At 40.4% G+C, this 13,972-nt stretch overlaps 1 long non-coding RNA gene across 1 annotated transcript; it reads right to left on the bottom strand.

The window, feature by feature from the left end:
* Positions 1-4,275: 4,275 nt before the first annotated feature.
* On the bottom strand, positions 4,276-10,688 carry LOC130186997 (uncharacterized). Its single transcript, XR_008830371.1, has 3 exons — positions 10,621-10,688; positions 8,954-9,045; positions 4,276-4,592 (listed from the first exon to the last, which is right to left on the bottom strand). It is a non-coding gene; the product is annotated as an uncharacterized LOC130186997 (long non-coding RNA).
* Positions 10,689-13,972: the final 3,284 nt, after the last annotated feature.

Genomic DNA, 13,972 nt, shown 5'->3' with positions numbered 1-13,972 from the left:
CAGAGGCTGCCACAATCTCCCCACAAGAATTGCAAACACACTGGATGCATTTACAAGGGAGGAAATGGTAAAGAGGTGTTGTGCAATACACTGCAAAAAGAAAACATTCTTAGAACATGTTCAAGGATGTCTGTTGATACTGTTGAAGGCTAAAAGGAAAAGCAAACAGATCACTGCAAATTTGCAAGACGGCTGAAATCTTTATGGCCAAAAATTGTAAAATTTTACCATTTTGTGTCAAGCCTTAAAGTTTTCTCTGCTGTTGAATGTGGTTTCTTGCTGGGAGCAGGTGTTGGTGACTCACTTGAAAAGAGCTTCAGCCATTGTTGGCTTTGTAATAAAAGAGGTAATAATACACGGATTGGAGGCTACAGTAAGTCACTATTGGAAAGTGACGAAATGGGCCGCGGCTAGCTGTTTGGATGCTAATTTCAGCAGAAGAAAGACATGATGGAGACAGGAGTAATAATGGTATTTCTTCGCTGGTGACAGCTCTCTAATGTTGGCTATGTAGCAATAGTAAAACTTACAAACAGCCCCTTTAAGGTATGTTACTATTATTCAGGAAAATTTCCCTGCACATGGCCCCCAAAAAAGAACTTGATGTCAAAGCTGAACTCTGACCTGGAGCTGCAGATGGAGATTGCACTGAAACAGAAAATGCATGCTTGAATTTGCCTGTTGTACAGGCTTCAATAGAAATGAATGGGAATGGAGCCAAGGACGCAGGTGTAATGTGACAATATCTTTATACCCCAGATTCTTGAGTACTCATGACTCCATCTTGATTGCCTTCACTGTTTTGACTTTAGTGTATCATCCAAATACCCTGAGCTTGAGTGAATTTGCAAAAATCTGTAACACAGTGGGGTCGTTTCATGTGCCAGGGAGACCCGAGACCAGGCCGGATGTAATTCCAACCAAACACAGCAGCCGGTGATTTCAGTGATTACATCCTCCTCTCTGGTTGAAGGTGCTAATCAGTGTAATCAGCTGCTGTAGTGTTTGGTTGGAATGAAATTCTGCAAAATGTTGGCTCTCATCAACATCATCAACATAGTTGGACACAATTACTGTATGTGATCCCACCTGGTCATGATGTCTCCAGTACTGCACAGGTATCATTTCTGAGATGTGATTAATGTGATTCACACTGCTTTTGAAAGATATGATGACAAGGTACATCAAAACCACATAGACTTTATTATCTTATCTCTGTTTTCTCTTACAACTTTGGCATCAAAAACCACACCTCCACTGTGTGCATACACCTGTAATGGTTCTATATTGAAGGGATTTTTTTGATCTGAGATACACAGTTCAATAAAGCATAAACACCTACACTCTGTCGGCCCACACACGCCTCCTTCTGTGAATGCAAGTACACAGTATGGTTTCCTGAATCCTCAGATCCTGGTTTCTCTTCTTCATATTAACGCCGCCTGCAAAAAAGCACAAATTGTGAACAAAGGGAAACAAAAGCAGAGTGCCACCACCAAAAATCTAATTATTGGATTGAAACCTCAAGTTGTTTAGAAGTGCTAATCAGAGGGAATGAAACTAGCTACCTTTTTACGCTTTAAAAGTTTCACACATCTTTGTAAAAATCTGTTGTTTTGATTTTTTTGATAATGTCTTTTGGCTGCTATTAAATCTTCACTGGATTTCAAAGAAATTAAGCCAACAGACCCAAAACAAAACAAGCCCTCACACATCTACGTACTATATAAAGCATCTGCATACAGTGAACATGTGTGTAGGTATGTGTGTAATAGTTTACTAATGAGGGTATATCTCTTTTTACAATAAAGTCTGTTCACTGTTCCTTCTCTTCTGTCTTCCCATTCATTGGTTTCCATTATGTTGGCCTCCCATCATCTCTAAGTCTGAGTTTCATCAACCTCCATTGTCTGGAAACTGATTCTACAGAAAAAGCTCCCATTGTTAATACAAAACCCCCGGGGGATGAAACACAGTTTTTATTCAGTATTGGAGATTTTAAGGCCACGTACATTAAGATTTTCCACTGCCATTCCTGCTCTGCGGTTGTCCCGATCACAGTCTTATAGCTTCTGTTGGCAGCAGAGAGCAGGGCAGGCAACGAGTAAGGAGACTTAAGATGAAATATCAAACATGCTCATTAGCATACAGATTAGGACGCTGAGCTCTGTCATTGTTTGAACATTGAAGCAATTCCGTGCCCAAAGCCAAATCTCTACCGTAATCCATATTAAAAGAGACGAGTGATCAGGAGTCAACAGCACAAAGACTAAACCATCTGCTGGTCCTTTTAAATCAAACTCTTAAATAAATGACCTGCCTTTTTAATTTGCCTTCACTCTTTCTTGCAATAGCTGGAATGTGAATAAAACACAGTGGCACAAATTTGGGGCTCGCTTTAATATGCGAGTGCACGCTCAAACAACCCAGTTAAAAGTGTGCTTGGCCCTGTGTGTGGATGCATTACTGTAATCCATCTGCAGCTCACCATGCATCATTTTTATTTGTTTGCCAAGGTGCTAGCTCGGTAAATTTAGTTAATACACCACATTACTCACTCAGTGTTGCTGTAGCTGACCTCTTAAACACACACCCACACCAAGAGGGTAAAAACTGTCCTTGAGACAGATTTACAGTCTGTAAACTCTCTGTCACTCAGTTTATGTACTGTGTTTTTGTTTTTGCTTAGGAGAGACAGGAAGGAGTATATCCATCTAAGAAACATCACCTGATAGAGGAAATATGGCTCATATAGTCCTTTTGGTGATGGATCTTGATATTGACATTTTGTTTGTTTTTTACTGGTTCATTCAAGATTTTCCATATTTGCATGTTTGACAGGGTATAAAATAACATTTTAAAAGCCAATTGGAACAAAAATAGACCTAAATTGGTAGTTACCAGCTATAAGTGGATCTCAACCTCTTTTCTCTATCCAAGCTTGAGCAGTAGGTGCATGTTTGTTACACTTTCTCTCCTCTGTTTGCCTGTGTTCCCCAAACATCTCCTTTCCCAAGTGGGCCTCAGGGGGAGGTCTTGTCAACTATGAAGCTGTGTATTTGTCCTCCTCTAATCTTTCCTTTTTATTGCCCCTACTTCTCGACATTTCTTTTTCCATCTCTGCTATTCCCTCTCCCTTCTTTTTTTCCCTAAGGAGGTCATGCTTTCCCGTGAAGCTGTGCCTGTGTTTGTCATCCCCTCCACCACCTCAGATTTTCCTCCCTCTGTCTCCTCTCAGCCGTCCCCTCAGTACCTAAACAGGGAGGTCTTGTCAGCTACGAGGCTCTGTGTGAGCCTCCCCTCCCCTCTCCACTCCAATACAGCACCATGTGTTTGTCTTCATGGGCCGTCTCCAAACCCTGCCACAAGCCTTTGATAACATCTGCGTTTGTATCCGAGAGCCAGAGAGAACGTGGTGTAAGTCTGTCTCTTTATTGCTAAAGTGTTTGTGTGCATAGGAGGATATAGTTTCAGAGATGTGTTAACATTTTTTTAACATACAAAACCCCCACATTTGGTAATGCATGCATTTCAAAAACCTTTAAACCTGAAATGGTTTTTTTTTTTAACTTCTTTTGATACTTTAACTGTACTTTTCAATTGAATTCTTTTTTTTTCTAAATTTAACAGTCGTCTTTTTACCTTTACATCAAAAAGTTTTTAAAATATTAGGCGTTTGAAAGTGAGACGCTATAAGTTGAGAAGCTACAACTGGGGGCAAACTGCTAATGGATATTCATGTGGATATTTCAGGGTAGGAGCATTTTTCCAATAAGTCTATGTCACAGCAGACATTTTGACTTGTCAAAGTAGGAAAAGCACAGTTGTTAGTACATTAACAGTAGGTCACAACAGTCAAGCTTCCGTCCAAATGTAGTACAATTTCTACCAAAAAACCTTGAAAAGAAAGTGTGAATAAATGTTTTTCCATTCATTACTGATTATGTGAAGAATATTATGAGATCTCAAGTGACCTCAAGTGATGGAAAACATGATGGGAATGGAGTATTTTTCTACACACCTTGATGTTGTCATCTGCCACCGTTCTTCATCTCATCAGAGGAGGCTTGAGTGAGTGGGAAGGCTTACAGTGAGACCCTGAAACTGAAGCAGCTAAATGGTATTCAGCCATCATTCATTTTATTACTTTTACCTGTATTGTTCATACTGTGTACGGGCTCTTTCAACAAACCACGGGCTGAAGTGGAGACCAGACATATAAAGGACACCAAGGCTTGGAGTTGCTAAGAAAGGAGAACCAGCTTTATTTTAAACAAAATATACTCTGAGTACTAAAGAAACAAGCAAAAAGGGTGGAGGCTGCTAACCCAGCCATGCCACTCTCTCCCCCTAATCTGCCTAAAGAAAACTAAACCAAAACAAAAACCAGTAACTGGACGACCGGTGATCTCCAAGCTAAAACTTAAAACAAAAACCCAACAATCTGGACCAGGCTGTGAAACAAAGGGCGATCTGGAGCCCGCCCGGAGCATTGTGCAGGCTGTGTGGCAAGTGAGTGTGCGCCTCTCTGCTCCCCTGGTCCCTCCTTTTGTCTTCTGTCAGGTCATTAATTGAGTTCAGGTTCTCCACTTCTACAGGAAAGAAAGAGAGAGAACAAAACAACAGCATAAGGGGTGTGGAATTGTGCACATATGGGCCCGCACACAACAGTGACTCATCACATTGGTATATGCTGTATGAAACATTTTACATGTCTTTAATAACTGAGAATTGCAGGAGTTGTCACCAAACATCATGTGCACCTTGTTATTGGTAAAAAAAAAAAAAAATTCTCATTTTCCATTGTCAGAATTGTAAGAAAACTAATGTGTGAGAGATGTTGTCAAACACAGTCTCTCCTAGAAGACGTCTCATCAGGTGTTCAGTGAAACAGCAGGAATGACTGCATTTCATACACATGTCCTGACAGTAGACAAGTGTCAACATGGTTTATATAAAGTGATCAACAGAAATCATCCATATATGCTTTCAAAATAAAAAACAAAAACAACCTAAAATGATGATATCAAGGCACAAGTAAAGTGACAAGATACAAAGGCATGAGCAGGGCATGTAAGCGTGGTGGATACAACACCTTTTATAATTGTTGGCAGCTTTTGTCTGCAACACGTACAATCTTTTTGTCTTACTCCCACAGTGCCTGTGTGTTTTCACAAACTCAATTAAAAGCACCAGCATGATTTCCAGATACATCACCAAAAAAAATCACACACAAACTAGTTGTTGATCATCTTATGAACAGCTCAGAGCTTGTTAACAGTAACAAAACTCAGCACTTTCCCCGCCTTAATTCACAGTTTCACTCTGTATAAATTTACTGATGCATAGAGTTGCTTTCATTAGCATTTTATATTTATGTTTCAGGCATTTCATTTCCAGCATCACAGAGAAAAAAAAAGTGATCAGTTAGAGGTTAATTGCCAAAGTTTTGCTCTCAGTTTGGTAAGTATTTCATCACTCAGCGATACAAGAAGTAAATCAGTGTAGAGGTGCAAAAAATGAAATAGTTCTCAGTAAATATGAACTATGCTGGCAAAGTTGAACAGTGTTTCATAAAAAAGGAAAGATGTTTCAAAAATCAAAGAGCAGGTTTGTCAGGATCATATTGTAAGGTTTGAACTTATGAAAGTCATTCTTTTTATGATTCGAAGGGCAACATGCAGTGCACCACAAGTACCTGGATGGTGCACTCAAAATGGTTGAAAAAATTGAGTGTAAAACAATGGACACTTCTCATCTTCAACGGTTGCCATTTTGGCTATGTAGCGGAAGAGGAGGGACCCCCGACGTCAAAGTAAAAAAAAAAAAAAAACTGTCATAGAGGTGAGGGGCAGGTCAGGACAGTTCTTGGCTACGTGGCTTAGTGTAACACATTTATATTAGAAAACAACTACCTGTACCAAGATCCTGACATACAATGGAAAAAAAAAGAAATGTTACACAAGCTGCTTCTTAAAGGAACTAGTTTGTATACATTTCATCAATGCATGACGTGGAAGTGACAGAGCCAGACAAAACCAGACTAGATAGAAACAGGCCTCCACATGAAAACTAAGATGCTTTGCTGCTTCTGCATAAACCACATTTTCTCTTTTATATGCTGTCAAAAACAGCAGTGAACATAGTTGGATAGAAAAGAAAAATCATTAGGGAAGTAAAAGAAGAGCTACAGGACTATTTTTCCCTCAAGTCTTGTGTTTTTTAATGAAATTGATGACTGGGTGATCTTCTGCTCTCTCAGCACAATCACTCATCTCCCGCATCTCCCCATCCGTATCCATCGGTTTTCCTTATTAAAAGTCTCCATCGTTCAGCGTTAGCAAAAGCCCTCATTAGCTGCTTATGTCAATGCACTCTGCTGGTGATGAATAGCTGCTACATCATCGGGTCAATGCTGCAAAATTAAGGCCCCTGTGTTTAATACAGTCCCAAACAAAAGAGCTGACCTCGGGGACAGGCATCAGAAATAACAAGACTTTGTCCCCCCTTTACAAAGCATCAAAGCTGCACTGCATTCTGGTTTATTAAGGACGCTGTCACTAAAGAAACTGCTCTCCTCTCCCACTCTGTGTTTATTTTCTGCAAGTATGAAACCACTGCTCTTCCATTCAGACATTGTTCAAAAGGGAAAAAAATAAAGTATTAAATGAGCTGATTTACAGCAACAGGTGAAACCTATCACCAATGTCATCCAGTGATCAACCCATTTCTCATGCACTGTATAAAACAGGACAGAAAATGACTTCATATGCTGGAAATGGAGGAGGTGACCAGGATTGTTTCTATGCCACTTTGGTCTCTTTGAGGTTTGAGAATCCTGCAGTAATAAGCAAATTTTAACTGAGGCTTTAGTGTGTGGGGCTAATCACTGTATGATTGTTAGGTTGTTTTAGCCTGTTTTCACCGTGTGTTAATCAGTGGACTCTATAGATTAGACTGATCAATACACCCTTGCTGAGGTTGTCAATAAGGAGCTCTATAGCAGTCAATGGGAGATGAGAGGATGATCACTCTGACACACACAAACTTAGTCAGTTTGTGTTTCTCCCCTAGAACAAAAACACCTTTTCCCATAGTTTAACACCCTTTGTTAAACTCTCCCTCAAACACAGATTATCCAAACATAGTTTACATAGTTTAAGCATGGCAGATCTCATCAACATGCCAAAGCAGTGTGCAGGGGTCACTAGTAAGAGGAGGTGGAGTTTAAATGGGCTATTTCTAGCTGGGAGCGGTTGATGGTGATTGTCGCTGAACGAGATCTTTGGCCATCATTGCATTTACAAGACACAAGGTTAATACGTCCTCTGAGCAGTGCTACATTTTCAGGGCTGATTGGAGGCTATAGGGAGTCATTATTAAAAAGTGACGAGATGGGCCGGGGCTAGCTGATTAGCATGCTAACTTCAGTTTACGAAAAGATCTGATAGAGACAAGAGTTTACATTGGCATTGCTTTCCACCTCTGGAGACAGCTCTTGGCAAGTAAAGGAATGACGTTTGATGCTGGTAACTCGCACCATTTCTTCTAGACTGGTTTGTAACAGCTGTTAATGCAATTTTTAGCTTTATAGTAATAGCAAAGACTGGATATCATGTAAATAAGGTAGTTAGGTGCAGCCAATAAAACCTGCCAGCAAAACAGGTTTCATATCAGCTGGTGATCAATAGCTGAAGTCAATAGTGGACAATAAGGATATTTATGGGTCCAAAACTTTGCACCTGGACCCATACCAACCTAACATACCATTGTGCATAAATTAATTTTGATAAAAGAGAAACATGATCAGAAAACAACCCCAAGGACACCAAGACTGGATCAAAGTAGACTAAAGGACAAATGGATGCGATCAAAAATGTGGTCGGTCTTAACAGACCCAAATAAGAGGTAATTTCTCAGTAAATGAACTGTCTGAATCCCATTTAATTGAACTGAAAACAACTTTAACAACCAATGGCATCTAACTAATAGTTTCCAATCAACTCACAGTCAAGTCCAGAATCTGTAATTGTTTTTGCTGTGATTAATTCAGGCAAACACATCACAAGTGCGCCAAGATGAGAGAATAAAAATGATGCACTGACGTTTTTGTTTTTCTAAAACGTTTATTGTGATATAGATTTTAGGCCTTTTGGTTCAGCTGCTTCCTTTCATACTGCCTCTTCCCTCTCCGGTTACTGTTTTTATGTTTCACTTCTCATTCTCTGTACCTGTCAGGCCTCTCTTCCATATAAGCTAGTGGCATACAACAGATATTTGGCAGAAACACTGCTGGTGCCTGTTGTTGCTAAGATAACTGCGATTGCAATTTTCTGAAAGAACCCATCTGAAGTGCAGAGGGGTTTTTTTTTCTTTCACTTAAAGCTGTCGAGTTGTCGAGTGAATCACAACAGCAAATCAGTTTGGCTGGGAGCCGAAGTACAGAGCTGCATATTCCTTTTGACATTATGATTTATAGGTACATCAAGGATGAAAATGATGAGAGGATGAGGCTGATTCCACAAGCTTACACCAGATAGTGAACTTCTCCTTCAAAGTGTAGTTAATATGAATCCTAGAGTGTTTCTACATGTGGTTATGTGAGAGTCACCGAGAGGGAATCGAAAATGCTTTGAAACCGACGATAGAATGACAAGAAGTAATGACAAAGCCCCACACACACACACACACACACACACACACACACACACACACACACACACACACACACACACACACACACACACACACACACACATCTTTACATAAAGGAGAAATCATTGCAGCTTGTTTTTCTCATAGCACCCAACACATTGATTTTGCTGTTGATTGCGATTTGCAGCAGAGCTAAAAATGATCATTTTGGTGAAAAAACCAGACGAAAGCAAACAACAGAGGTGAAATACATTGCTGCCTCACTAATGATGTACACTCTGAGTTGTAGGTTACTTACTGTTGATGCAGAAATATTCATTAGCATATTCATCATGCTTTGGTTGCTCGCGTTGTCCTGACTCCCCAACAAGCTGTAATCGTCAACGCTTCCTGTGTAAAGGACAGAAAATGTTATGTAGTAACAAAAACAGAGACGTGTGACAAAAAAAGTTGGATCCCTCAAAATGCTGCTCTCTGTTTTTGTTTTGTTGTGAAATTTGGAGGACTTAGGGATGCAAAAGTCATCAAATAAATATACGCTTTTCCTCTCCTTTCAGCTGACAACGTAAAGTAACCCAGTGTATTTCACACTTGTTTTAAACATTTGGTCTGGTAGCTTTCTGTCTCTTATTTAACACCACCCAGCTGATGGCAATTCCAGCCACCATGGATGAACAAACACAACAAAGAGTACAACAACCTATGTGTGACAGTTCCAGCACTTAATTTAAGAGAAAGTGAAGTGTAGAAACTTTACAGCAATGGCCCAATTATCTGACCAAAACAGAGACAAAGAAAATGACAAATCATGACAAAAACAAGTACTATGAGTTTGTGCCTGATCTCTGCTGCCTTGCTACACTAGATCATAAAATTCACAATTGGAAAACCACTTATTTTTCTGAAAAAAAAGAGGAAAAAGTTTTCACTTTTCACCCTTGATAAAAATGTCTTTCCTCTGAGTTAATGACCCAATGTTGCCTCACGACGATGATATGATCACAGCTCGAAAGTGAAAAACGTTACACATCCAGCTTCTGTCTGCGGAAGGAAGTCAGGCTGTGTAGTGAAAACAATGTGTGTGTCTGTGCCTGTGTGTGTGTGTGTGTGTGTGTGTGTGTGTTGAGTAACAGGCTTTGTCCTGTGAAGCATGTCAACTTAGACCTGTATCCCTGACATAAACTCTCTCTCACACACACAGAGCCACTCCAAATCCTGAAACAGCTGTCAGCTTAGTGATGACTAAAAGACACTTTATTCACACTGTCTGGCCTTGCAGAGGTCAGCTAGGGTTCTGCCTGTCGGTTTTATTCATTTATTTATTTTACTTGTCTTTATCCTTTGTATCTTTAATTGTCCATCCTCGTCTGTGTAATTTGCCTGTACGTTTGTTGTTGTGTGCCTCACTACGACCAGAAAAGTGACAGCGTTCCTCATTTTACCTGATGTGACTCCTTGCAGCCAGGGACTAATTATGGTGCTCTCAAAGTAGGAAGGGTGGCAGTAGCTTGACATTGTTATATGATGGCTGGGTGGATGGTTGGATTAACAATATGTGTGACACTAGATGCAGCATTTCCAGGCTACCAACAAATAAACACTGATTTATTTTCATGACCAAGATTTTCCACTGACCCCCAATTACATGATGACAGTGTCGGTCCTGACTGCAATATCTGAGAAAGTGGATGGATTGCCATGAAACTCTGGACTATTTTGATTTTCTGACTCTCAATGGAAAACAGTCACAATTCTCCAGGGTGCTAGAGGTCTCTGTCACTTGAATGTAAACATCCACACCAACTTAAGCACCACCACCACCCATACCCACCTCTAGCTCTAATGGCAACACAGTCATGGTTATAGACAGGGTGCTCCACTGCAAATATTTCATTATTTGCTAGGTGCTTTGTGACACATGAATAATATATACAGCTCTATCTTTGTGTTTGCTGTCAATCTCACCTGTTGCTTCTGTCCTTGCTGGCTCTCCCACAGCAGCATATTGGCAACTGTCCTCCTCCTCCTTTTCCTCCTCCTCCTCCTCTCCTGCAGCTCTCTCTTCATTAGCCATGGTCTTCTCTTCCTGACCCTCTCTTGCTCCTTCAGGTGCCACAGCAGCACAGGATGAAGCCTGGAAATATACGAAACAAATTAGTTGCATAGCTAAACACACTGGTCAAACTGTTCAGCTTTCCCATGTGTGTTTTCTTAGCTTTCTAGGTACTTTCTGCCTACGGAGGACGAGTCTTTGAAAATATTTTTCCATATTCGTCTGGTTTGAGGGAGCAAACACTCAGCGTCACAGTTAGAGAGAGAGAAAGAGCAACATCTGAGTGGCGAAATGTTTCGACTGCACCATTTTCACAATAACAGCAGGATGTGGGGTCTCAAAAAACAAGTTGAAATGTGTTTTCATCACATATTTCTGCAATGTAATTTATATATTTCTCTGTAAACACATATAAAACGTATTATCAGTGATAGAAGTCAGTAAGTAAAGCTTCCTACTTGATCCCATTTAAGGGTCAACTGTAGACCTTCGCACGACCTTTGCATGGGCTTCCCACGAGGGCTTGAGCTGGGGTCATCTGTACCCTTTCACCCCCCCTGATCGTGGGCCTGCCAACCTGCATATCTGACCAAATGTAGGAAATGTTTGTCTTCCTGGCTTCATTTACAGTAGCTTTGCATGTTGTCTTCTGTCATTGAGTGCAGTATGTTCATGTATTCCATGTAAACAGGATTATTGGAACTATGAATCACATTTAAGTAAAGATTTTCTCTTGATGTTCCTTTTCTTATCCAATTCATCTTAGGTGTGTTAGCTTTAGTGTGTAGGGGAAACAAAAAGATGGTATCCTAAAGGAATCTGGAGTAAATCAGATGCTGCAAGGTAAACAAAAGGTGCTACAGTATGCAGTGGAGGGATGAGCAATAATTGCTTTAATCCATCTGGTTTTGTAGAGCCTTACTTCACTTCGTGTAAATGTAACTGAATTAATACCCTAATTATCCCCCTGTTATAATTGTGGTACTGTGGTTCATGTAAACAGTGATTCTCTTTCTGGCTGTAAATCAACTGTTTTCTCAGAGTGCCTTAGGGCCTAATGTTTAGTGTCCGCCTGTTTTTTTTTTTTGCCTGTTTGTAAATTGTTTATCTATGGAACTTTGCATCTATTAGTCTGACTTCATTTTCTTATCTGCCTCATTATTTGAGCAGTTCTCTATCTGCCAGCATATTTATGTGTCTGTCTCCCTGACTGCCTATTTACCTGCCAGACTGTCCATCTATCATTCATCATAAGTGTTTATGCTTTGCTCTGCAGTTTGACTCCCCTCTTTGCAGCGAGTTAATGACATGCATAAGTAACACGCAGTTGATGTGGTTGTAGGCTAGCCATCCATCATGAGGTTATTACATATGCACAGCTCCAGCTTGATCTGCGGAGTCTCTCTTGTCACAGTGTCTCTCCCTCTCTTTCTCATCTTCCCCGCCCTGACAGTCTGTCTGCCCTTTATCCTTATGCCTCTCCTTTCCCCCCTCCCCTTTTCCCCTGTCTTTCTCCAACTCTCTAATACCTCTGTACAACCTCCCTCTTCTCTCAGGTTGTTTCCTGTCTCCTAATGTGTTCTTCTCCACTTCCATTCTCTCACTCTTTCACTGCCAAGACACTTTTGATAACTTACAGCTGGCAATTTATGACCAAAAAGAGGAGAAACGATTATGAATCCAGATACAAGTCAACCAATTTGAATGATCATGCAGGCCGTTTGTCCTCAACCACTTATATGACCCTCAGGACTATCTCCCAAAATAGCCCCCTTATACAACATCAGGCGTACCGGGCCTTGATCGTCATGGTTACAGTTATAAATATGGGGTTAAGTTTACTGAACAGCCACAGTTTGGTTAGGTTTAGGGAAAGATTGTGGTTTGAGTTAAAATAATTAATTTATTAAGGTTAGAGGACCTTTGCTGTGATGGTTGCAATAACAAAGACGCAGTTAAGGTTGTGCAACAGTCATTCCTGTATCAAAATGTTTTGTTGAACCATCCATCCACCTTTGACTCTTTATAGTATGTCACCTGACTTCATCCTTTGCTCCCATCATAACTACTATGCTTGATGCTGGCACAGATGACATATGGTTTATCATGATGTTACACACGACCAAGTCCAAAATATATCCAATGCAGCCTTCTAATCATGGTGACGTACATTACTTAAGTCATTAGTGCTGCCTGTTGTCACAATGCTCACCTGGAAGCTATGCTGTTTCTTGCATATGCTTGCATAGATATAAGATACATATATGGAATGCTAGGCTTAGCAACAAAACTACTTGGTTGGGTTTAGGAAAAGATCATGGTTTGGGTTAAAATAGACCATTTCACAACATTAACCACATGTTAGAAAACTTTTCTGCCAGAACTTCTCACATGTGACTCATTGAAGTGGATCGGGAGAGCAACTACCAAGGTGTAAATAGCCACATTGGCTATCCACCCCAGGTGCAAATAGCACTGTTGGCTGCAGGCACCTGGGTATTTGTCTCTGTCATGCTATACACACCTTGCAGTAAATAGTGACATATGCTATTCACCCTGGGTGCAAATATTATTGGCTACGGACCAACAATGCTATTTGTTGGTCTATGGCCATTACTTTTTATTTTAGTGAGAATGTGAACAAATGTTCCAGTGTGAAAGCAAAGACGCCAAGGACACAGTCAATAGCAATGCGTGGCAGTGGTGAGTCACTTGAGTCACGCAATAAAATAATTACCACCATGCAGTGGTCTGAGTTGTCACATGGATAAGGTTAGCCTTATGCTAACTTGACATGAGTGAAGAGCACAATTGCTGGTTTGTATTGAGATGATGTATGAGATGATCTGGAGCCCAACAGAATTCAGTGCGCCAGGATCCTGTAATTACCACTTGTTCCTGCAGAGGGCACTGTTACCTCTGATCAGCAAAAGTCACATTATCTTGCTTTGCTCCTGAAAATCTCATCTGTTCTTTAGTAGCTAAATGCTAAGTTCACCTGTTTTTTAACATCTAGCTGCTAACTTTGTCTGTCTACCATCTTATGATGGGCAGGTAGCAAACAGTGTGTTTATTCAGCTTTAGCTTTTTCACTTAAACCAGCTGCCTGAAACTGAATCAAAACAGTAAAGTTTCAAGATTGCATCAAAACAATGAGCTAAAAACGCTAATATTATCAGTATAGCTGATAGGAAGTGCAAGTTGGGTCATAATTTTTCTTGGTTTGTGACTAAAAGCTACCCCTTTACATTACATCTAGTCATT

The sequence above is a fragment of the Seriola aureovittata genome, chromosome 18, assembly GCF_021018895.1.
Source record: "Seriola aureovittata isolate HTS-2021-v1 ecotype China chromosome 18, ASM2101889v1, whole genome shotgun sequence".
NCBI classification, from domain to species: Eukaryota; Metazoa; Chordata; class Actinopteri; order Carangiformes; family Carangidae; genus Seriola; species Seriola aureovittata.
The sequence above is the reverse complement of the archived record's forward strand: the minus strand, read 5'-3'. Positions and strand labels throughout refer to the sequence as shown.